Here is a 9,167-nt window from a genome sequence, read left to right on the forward strand (position 1 = left end):
CCAGAAACCCAAATTGTGGAAATGATCACTGTGATTTATAAAGACTACGATGCCAATGTTGTGAACGGTTTAGTGGCAGTATCACTTGAGACAATTGTCCGAAGATGTATTGACTGGACAGCAAGTGATTCAGGCCAGGACATTTGTTCAAAGCTTCAGGGACAGCCTAGAAAAGAGACAGGAAAACAACACTAGTTAGTATCAGAAAGCAAAACCTGTAACTTCTCAGTCAACTTTCTCTAGCACAGGCCCAGGAACTTATGTCCAGCTTTTCCAATGGTGACTGATGAATATCTAAAGCTATAGAAATTTGCTCCACTCCCCCCCCCATGTCATTGTGAAGAGCTGGCAAAAGTCCAAATGCCCCCTCACTTCTACTCGTTGAGTTCAGGAGCAGAGAACAAACTTCCAAGAAACAGAACTCCCGGGACTGAATTTGATAGGGCACTGAACATTTTCATTTAAGGGCCTATAGGCACTCTAGCCACGGTCAGCGGAGTGGCATTAAAGAACTGGTAGGTAGATTTGTCTCTCTCAGGTTTGGCTCATACATAATATAGAAGCAATAATGCTGTCTGCCAAGATTTTCTGGTAGGAATTAAATTGCTTACATTTTTTAATAGAGTGTTCTCATGTCTGAACTCTGATTACCAAAAACCCCACTCTGTTAGAAGGCTGCATCAGGGAGAATGAAAGGGGAGGGGGGTAGACAGAGACAGAGAGACAGAGAGACAGAGAGAGACAGAGACAAAGAGAGAGACAGAGACAGAGAGACAGAGAGAGAGAGAGAGAGAGAGAGAGAGAGAGAGAGAGAGAGAGTCTGAGAGAGGATTGTAAACTGAGAAAGTGCCATTCCTACTGTCCCCATATCTGATGCTGGGAAGTATACAGGGATCTGAAGCAACAAAAGGGGATTATCTAATGAGAATGAGCATTTCAGTGAAGGTATAGACTATTTTGTCTCATTGCTTCAAATGCACTGAAAATTGAAAGGGCTAGCTAGCTCCATGAAACGTCCAGTGACAGTTTCTGGAAACTGAGGATGAGGCTTAGGAGACAGAGGGTAGCAGAGGAGTTGTGAGGAGCCAGGGAGAAGCAGTGTCTTTTCCTGACCTGCAGAGACCCCGGTCCCACATGGAGAACCCAGTGCAGGGCAGAAGGAGCTCAAACCTACTTCATCCCCAGTTTCTGTGTTGTTGCCTTCAGGGTAAGCAGATTATCAGGCCCTATTCCTTTATTCTCCTGGCTCTGCTCTCAGCAGTAGAGGGCTTGGTAAGAATCCTGCCCCAGGAGCTACTTCTACCATCCCTATATCCAGCTTGACACACTGTGCCTTAATTATCTATTTAATTGCCAGCATCTACTCCCTACAGCTACAGGAAGGACTTCCATCTTCTTCCCTGTGGTGTCCTCATTTCTAAACAATAGTGGGCCTTTTTGCATATTAATAGGATGAATGACTAAATGAAGGAATGAGCAAAACTTGTAACAATATGATTCATGCCTAATCCCATGAATAAGCAATGAAAGGTCAGAGTGACTGGATGAGCCCCAACCACTGAAAACGTGATTCCTGTACTAGGAACCTCCCTTGGAGGTTCACTAGAAATGCACCCTCAATCTGAAATCAACCTTACACACTAACAAGACCCCTGTGTTGGGTCCTATAGCCACTGAAGTTAAGTCCTGTTCTAAGGATAGTGCTTCCTGTGCCCAATATGCAAAGGTCAATAGAATGAATGAATTAGAGGTGCAAATGGCCCTGCCCCTACCCCTAATGACTATCTAACCTACACCCTATGACTATCTACCATCCACCCCATAACCATCTACCATTTACCCCACACCTATCTACCCTACATCCCATACCAATCTGCTTTGTACCCCATAATTATCTACCTTATACCTCATACAATTCTGCCTTATACCCCATAACTATCTACCCTATACCTCATAACTATCTACCCTACACTCCACCCTGACCTAAAGGCCACCCAAGTTAAAACAATGAATCAAGCTTTCTGCATAATCCAGTGTCTCCTGCAGCCTCCCACTGCAGCAACTCATGCTTTTAGCAGCACCCAGATGCTATTGTTAAGGTAAAATAAGGACCAGCAGGGATAGTTGATGCTGCCAAGGTTGACTGAAAAGACAAGACTCTGATTTGCCATGGCAATGACAGGCCCAATTTTGCTTGTAGCACAATAGCCTTTTATTACAGGATTCTAATGTTATAAAATTGCCAAAGAGACCAGGAAATAACTAAGAGACAAAGGCAAGGCATCCTGGGAGTGCCAAACCTTATTTTAACAGCCAATGCTCTTGGCCCAGTCTGAGCCCACTGCCTTCCTCAGAAGTGCTGAAGGTTTTTCAGAGACAGGTTGAGAGGGCAGGACCATTAAATGTTTTATAACTACTTTTAGAAGAGTAAAGAAAAGAACAGAGGAATACCCCATTGCCCATGCCAAGAGATGGGTTGCTGAAGCCCAAGATGGACATGTTTGTCCCATTCTCTGACTATTTAGCAAGCTTATCTTTTCTGGATCTCATTCTGTGATCTCTAAAATGTGAGTGCTGAGTTTGCTACCTGAGCATAAGGATAACGGAGTAAATCAAGTGAGGTGTGTGGAAGCACTCAGCACAGCACTTGGCATAGGCATCGAGAGTTCCAGCTCAGACAAAAGTGTTGTCTGTCAAATAGCATACCATCTACCCACAGCATCCCTGAGAAGGGTTGAAGGGATGTCTCCTCTCATAATGTTGATATTTAGGTAGGGACTCTGATGCGATCAAGCCTTCTAATCCAAAGGGAAGAAGATCTTGTAAGACTCTCACAAGCCTTAACTTACCAGAGACCCCCTGAGCAAACAACGTGGAGCCAGGGATCGATGCAAAAGCAAAAGGAATTTTATTGTTCCAGCATGCTCAGGATGCCCTGCACATGAAGGAGAGAGAATGACCCCAGACAGCCCATTCTTTTTTATACAGTTTTCAGAGCAGCAGCCATGAGGCACAATGTGATTGACAGAACAGTGTGACTTTTAAACTGACTGGTCTTTAGGGAATGAGGTGGCAAGGACTTCCCTTGCCTGTAGGTGGCCAACGCTCAAGGAATGTGTCTAAGTGCTCTGGGCCTCCCCCACCTGCAGGTGGCTGATGGTCAGTACCCCCTCCCTGTGGTCTGAGGAATGTAATTAACCCCTCCCTTCCGGAGGGGAGGGGTGCCTATGTGCTCTGTGGCCTTTCTCTTCCAGGAGCGGACAGGTCTGGTGGGATTTTCCAAAGTTCCAGAGCTGACCTCTTCAATCCCTGACCTGGGCTAGAACCTGGAAGTCGGTGAGTCAGAGGAGCCCCAATTCAAGTGGGCAGAGCTGGAAAGGTAATGTCAGACAGGAGATGAGGCCTTTCCTGGGGTAGCCAGATGGTGATAACTAACAAAAATGCAATGCCCACCAGAAGCACAGTGACCTGACACAGAAGGGCACAGGCACACCCATTCCTTATAGGCAGCCTTGAGAGAACACTAGGAAGGAAATGGGCTTCTAGAAAGAGCCCAGCAGCTAGGTGCCATGAGACAGAGCAAGTTCAGTGCTCTCATTGGGGTAGAGGTAGAGGAAGAGATGTTGGAGTCAAAGGCACTGACCTCATGGAAGCTTTACAGAACATAGGAGACAGAAGACTCCTACTAAGGACAAATCACAGAAGCCTAAGAACCACAAAAGATGGGTCAATGAGCCAGATGGCAGCTATAGGAGAATTAGAGGCAGCTAATTAGGAAATGTCAGTGCCATTAAATCATGATATTAGAATCCCTGGTATCACTATACTTCAGGGTGTGTGTAAGGCTTCATGTTGTGAGCTTGTCCACAGCCTTAAAAGTGTTCTCTCAGTCAGTGAGAGCATCTGGCATGCCAAGTGTTCCAAGCAAGAACTAGAATATGTAGCAAGTACAGCCACTGGGGAAAAGCTAGAAAGCTCAAAGGACAAAGCACAGTTGTGGCTAAAAAAAAAAAAAAAAAAAAAAAAAAAGTGTTATTAGGTAGAAGGCAAACAAGGAGGTGGAGAGTGGACAGTATGTTTGGGAGGAATTACTAAAAGAAGCACACACCCTTCTTTGGAACTAGAAGCAAGATGCAGCATCTTTCCATTTTGACATGGGTGTGTCTTCTTTACCATGAATCTCCCTTTCATGACTGTTGGAGGATACAGCTCAGTTATTTCTCTCCAACGTGAACATTAGAAGATGGCATAGTCAGTTATATGCCTTCCTCCATGGCACTGTTACCATAAACGTTGGTAGCTCCATATTGGTTGCCATATGCTATTGCAAAATTTGGAATTTTCTCTTTGGATCTTCAGCCTAAGTAATAAAAGAATTTTAAAACAGAATTAAAGGCAAACTTGGGGACAATTTTATTAATACTTGAGAGAAAAACAACAGGCCAGACATGCTGCAAATCTTGCAGCTGTTAGTAAGAGGCAGACAGACTAGAAGAAAAGCAGTACCATTTATAAGCACCCGTGTGGTTCAAGTGGGAGGTAGCTTCAGAGCTAGAGTAAAAAAGACCAGAGAGTGGGAATAAAGTTGCAGTTTTCTGAGTAAATTGGAAAAGCCAAAAGTTTATCAAAGCTTCATAATGGAGGCTCTATGTGAATCACATTCCTGGGGCAGGACTCTTAGCCAGGTGATTGGTGGGCTCAATTGATTTACTCTTAAGTGAGGAAACCATGGTATGTAATGTTCACTCATTGGGTAGATCAGAATGTCATATAGATTTCATTCTTTTGACCAGGAAGAAATAGCTTTTCCTCTATAGGTCTCAGAGAACACTGATATCCATCCTCAAACCTAGAAGGATCTGTAATATCACTCCGTCAAGAGTAGAAACCCTTAAGTTGTGTAGGAGATGGGCTGCAATCAGAGAACAGATACAGTACATTTTCATCATAACTCCAGATCTCTTTACCAAAAGGGATTCTCACCTGTATGGAGTTTCATTCACACCCCTATACCCAGTGTTCAGGATAATGTACTCATTTAGGAACAGATGAAAAATCAGAGCCTCTGTACTGAGGCATATAAAGTTTGTCAGACCAAGGGGCCTCTCTTTCCAATGATGGCCATCTTCTGATACATATGCAGCTAGAGACATGATCTCTGGGGGTACTGGTTAGTTCATATTGTTGTTCCACCTATAGGGTTGCAGACCCCTTCAGCTCCTTGGGTACTTCCTCTAGCTCCTCCATTGGGGGCCCTGTGTTTCATCCTATACATGACTGTGAGCATCCACTTTTGTATTTGCCAGGCACTAGCATAGCCTCACACGAAACAACTATATCAGGGTCCTTTCAGCAGAAACTTGCTGGCATATGCAATAGTGTCTGGGTTTGGTGGCTGATTATGGAATGGTTCCCCGGGTGGGGTAGTCTGGATGGTCCATCCTTTCATCTTAGCTCCAAACTTTGTTTCTGTAACTCCTTCCCTGGGTATTTTGTTCCCTATTCTAAGGAGGAATGAGGTATCCACACTTTGGTCTTCCTTCTTGATTTTCTTGTGTTTTGCAAATTGTATCTTGGGTATTCTAAGTTTCTGGGCTAATATCCACTTATCAGTGAGTGCATATCAAGTGACTTCTTTTGTGATTGGGTTACCTCACTAAGGATGATATCCGGGGAATGCCAGGGCCAAGAAATGGGAGTGGGTGGGTAGGGGAGCAGGGCGGGGGGGGGGGGGGGGAGGGAGGGTATAGGGAACTTTCGGGATAGCATTTGCAATGTAAATAAAGAAAAGAAAATAGCTATTTTTTTTAAAAAGGCAAGAAAACAAACAAACAAACAAAACCCACAATCAGAGCCTCCTCCTGACACTCCCAGCCTCCAGCCAGGACAGAACCAAAGTCACTTCCTGCTTCTGACCTCAGGAAAGAATTACAGCTGTTCATTTTCGCAGTCCCTGTCCTCAACTGCCCGACCACTTTCTAGATCTTACCCTCATCATTACTGTGTGCTGAGGTAGCCCTGTGCCTGGCGCCACTTCCCACTGTTTATAGTTGCACCAGACGGCTTGCTAGTAGTTCTAAAGATAGGCCACCGTTTGGACAGACATCATCTGAATCACCAGGGAGATGGAATGATTTATCTACCAGGTGATCATGAAACATGGTTGTATTTGGAAAGGCCCAACAGAAGTAGGACCAGTGGCCACCTACTGGAAACCTGATTTAACAGAAAGGGGAGGGTCAATATTACAAGAAGTAGAACTCCATATTATGTTATATGATGCCCTTTCCATCATTGGTGGGTGGAAGAGTAAGCCCCAACAGTGTCATTAGAACAGGAGAGCTGTGCCTGCCTCTCAACTGCTACAGTACTCAGGAAAACGGGCCCTGCAGCCCACCTGGGCAGCACAGTAGAGCTAACCCAGATGCAAGAGGCCTGAGTGAGCTGCCCTAAGGGTGAGAGCATGTGAGAGCTGACCTCCAAACTTGTCTGCTGTGTGGCAGTGCAAGCATGAGAGGTGCCTTCCCCAACCCTAGACCCTTGCTACATACTGCAGAGGGAAGAACTAGCCTTGACCTTCATGTGCTGCAGCACAGGAGATAGCAGGCCCTCCTCACACCCTCACCTGGGCGTCAGAGTAGATCTGTCTCTGGTTGATGAGGATGCTGGTGGGCCAGCCTTAAAGGCATGAAAACGGAGGAGCTAGTGAGCTGACCAGCTCAGATACCTCTCATATCCAGATCCAGGGCTTTAAATAGGCCCACCCCAGCATCTATCCCATCAGTGAACTGCTGAAGTACAGGAAGGGGCTGGTCCTGCAGTCCTGTCACTACTGAATCTCCATGACACAGGACAGCATGATATCAGAGAGGATCCAGTATTGATCAGTTATCAGAAGCCAGATGCCCCCAACCAGACCAATGAGTTACTGCAGTGAGTATTTGTAAGCAAAGAAATATGGGCAAGTGGATATTCTGTGGGACACACTGTGACACACTCTAGCTTCCACAATGGGATTTATTTTTTCTATTGAGGGGAAGGTTTCGAAGGTAGAAGGCAGGTATGAGGAGAGGGAGAGATGAGTGGGATGGCATACATGATGTCAAATTCACAAAAAACAAATAAAAAGTTTTTAAAGGTATTTTAAATGTACAGTATCTGATAGAGAAGCATCCATCAATACCCCTTCCCTACCATTCACATGTGCTTAATTAGTGTTTCCTGTCACCTGAACAAGTACCTGAGACAGATCAACTTACAGGCTTTCTTTGGCTCACAGTTTGGGAGAGGTGATGTCAGAAGAGTGAAGGAAGCTATATACAAGGCTAAGAGAGCACCTATAAAGCTCTTCCAAAGGCCATGTGGCACCATCTTCATCCCCAGAGCAGATCTTGGAGGCCTTCACACCAAGTCCCCTGGCCAAGACTGGCATGTTCCTCAGTGGGGCGTTGACACCACATTAGTCACATCTCCAAACCCACGTGCTTCTCACTATGTTCAGTGACCTAGCCAAAAATGATGCCCCTGAAAAACTTCAGCGGCAAGATTCTTTTTAATTCTATCAGGGAACCTGGGAAAGAGGGAGTGTGAGAAAGGGACGCCACTAGGAACAACCGCTTACTTCTGCAGCAGAATCATATTATCTTAGTCCATTTCAGATCTAAAATATTTTAAGCCAGATGTTTTTATAAAGAAAGAGTGTAATCTGGATCAGGGTTCTGGGGGATTGAAGGTGTGGCCCTGGGCTCTAGCTCTGCTGAAAGGCAAGGGGTTTGAGGTCATAGGTGCTCTGCCTTAATCAATGGAACAAGACTTCTATCTGGAATAGATCGGGCTCTAGAGGACAGGTCAGTTCCTGTGAGAACTAACCAATTTGGTCCAGTTGGTTAAAAAATACCTGGGGTAATCAAGTCCTTTCAACCAGATAGCCAAACTTTTTAAGCTAAAATATATTTTTAACAATATTGAGGAGTAAATTTTAGCTTTTGGAAACATGATTGATCTATAATTTCACTAACACAACGTTCAAAAGATATCTTGCTAAAATCAAACATAGTTTTGAAGTAAACTTTTAAGTGAACTATATAGAATATACACAAAAATACTTACAAAGTCAAGGTAAATAATTTGATGAACTATACAAAGGAAGGACATCCATCCAACCACTGCTCAAATAACTCTCTTTTCATCCCTAAATCCTGCTAAGACACCACCCTGCCCACATCCCTAAAAGGAAAGACAGGGGAAGTCAGGGGGAAGGGGACAGACTGAGCTGATCCTGGCATCTCAGAGAAACCTCTGGAGACATAATTACTGCATTCGTTTCCTAGGCTGTCTCAGACACTCACCACAAACCATGTGCTTAAAGCACAGGATTTATTACCATTCAGCTCTGAGGCTGTTTGCAGAAAGCCCAAGGCCCCTTGGAAGCGTAGAGGTAGAGATCATTTGGGGCCTTCGGTAACACTGCTATCTGCAGACATCCCTTGGCTTGGCAACCTCAGTACAGCCTCTGCCTCCACTCGCACATCTTCTATCTGTGTCACTGTAGGACATGCTCCAGTGTATCTGTGTCCACATTTCCCTCATCTTAAAATGATACCAGTAGCATTGGATTAAGATCCACCCTACTCTAGTAAACCTGAGACTCATTGTACACACGAGTATTCCCATTCCCAAATAAATCAACATATACTCTTTTTTAATGGGTCCAGGGGACAAAATTCATTTTGATAACCACTAAGTACAAGACAATATCCTGATGAGCATAAGGAAAACATCAGAAAGTTTCAGTAACTGAGAACATAGTGAACTTTCAATGACATCATCAGTATTGGTTCTTGAGTTCTGGCAAGCATACCACAGCAAATTAAGACATGGGCAGTAGGAAGTGGTGGAGGGGAGCATGGGAGTGCTATGCCCTCCTCATGATTTCTCTGTAAGTCCAACACTATTCTAAAATTAAAAGTTTATTTTAAAAAGGAAAGTTCTTAGGTTGAGCATTCAAGGAGAGTTGAAAAGTCTCTCGTAGAGAAGTCTGCTGGGTCCTCAGCCCCTCATCCATGTCTTATAAATGTAGATGTCAGAGGAAGGTGACTGACAAATGACCAGAAATAGATTTTATTGTATGTTTTATTATAAAATCTTCTTATGGCTGTCTCTTTCTA

This window comes from Mus caroli, unplaced genomic scaffold (assembly GCF_978045245.1).
Source record: "Mus caroli unplaced genomic scaffold, Mus_caroli_1 scaffold_11, whole genome shotgun sequence".
Lineage (NCBI taxonomy): Eukaryota > Metazoa > Chordata > Mammalia > Rodentia > Muridae > Mus > Mus caroli.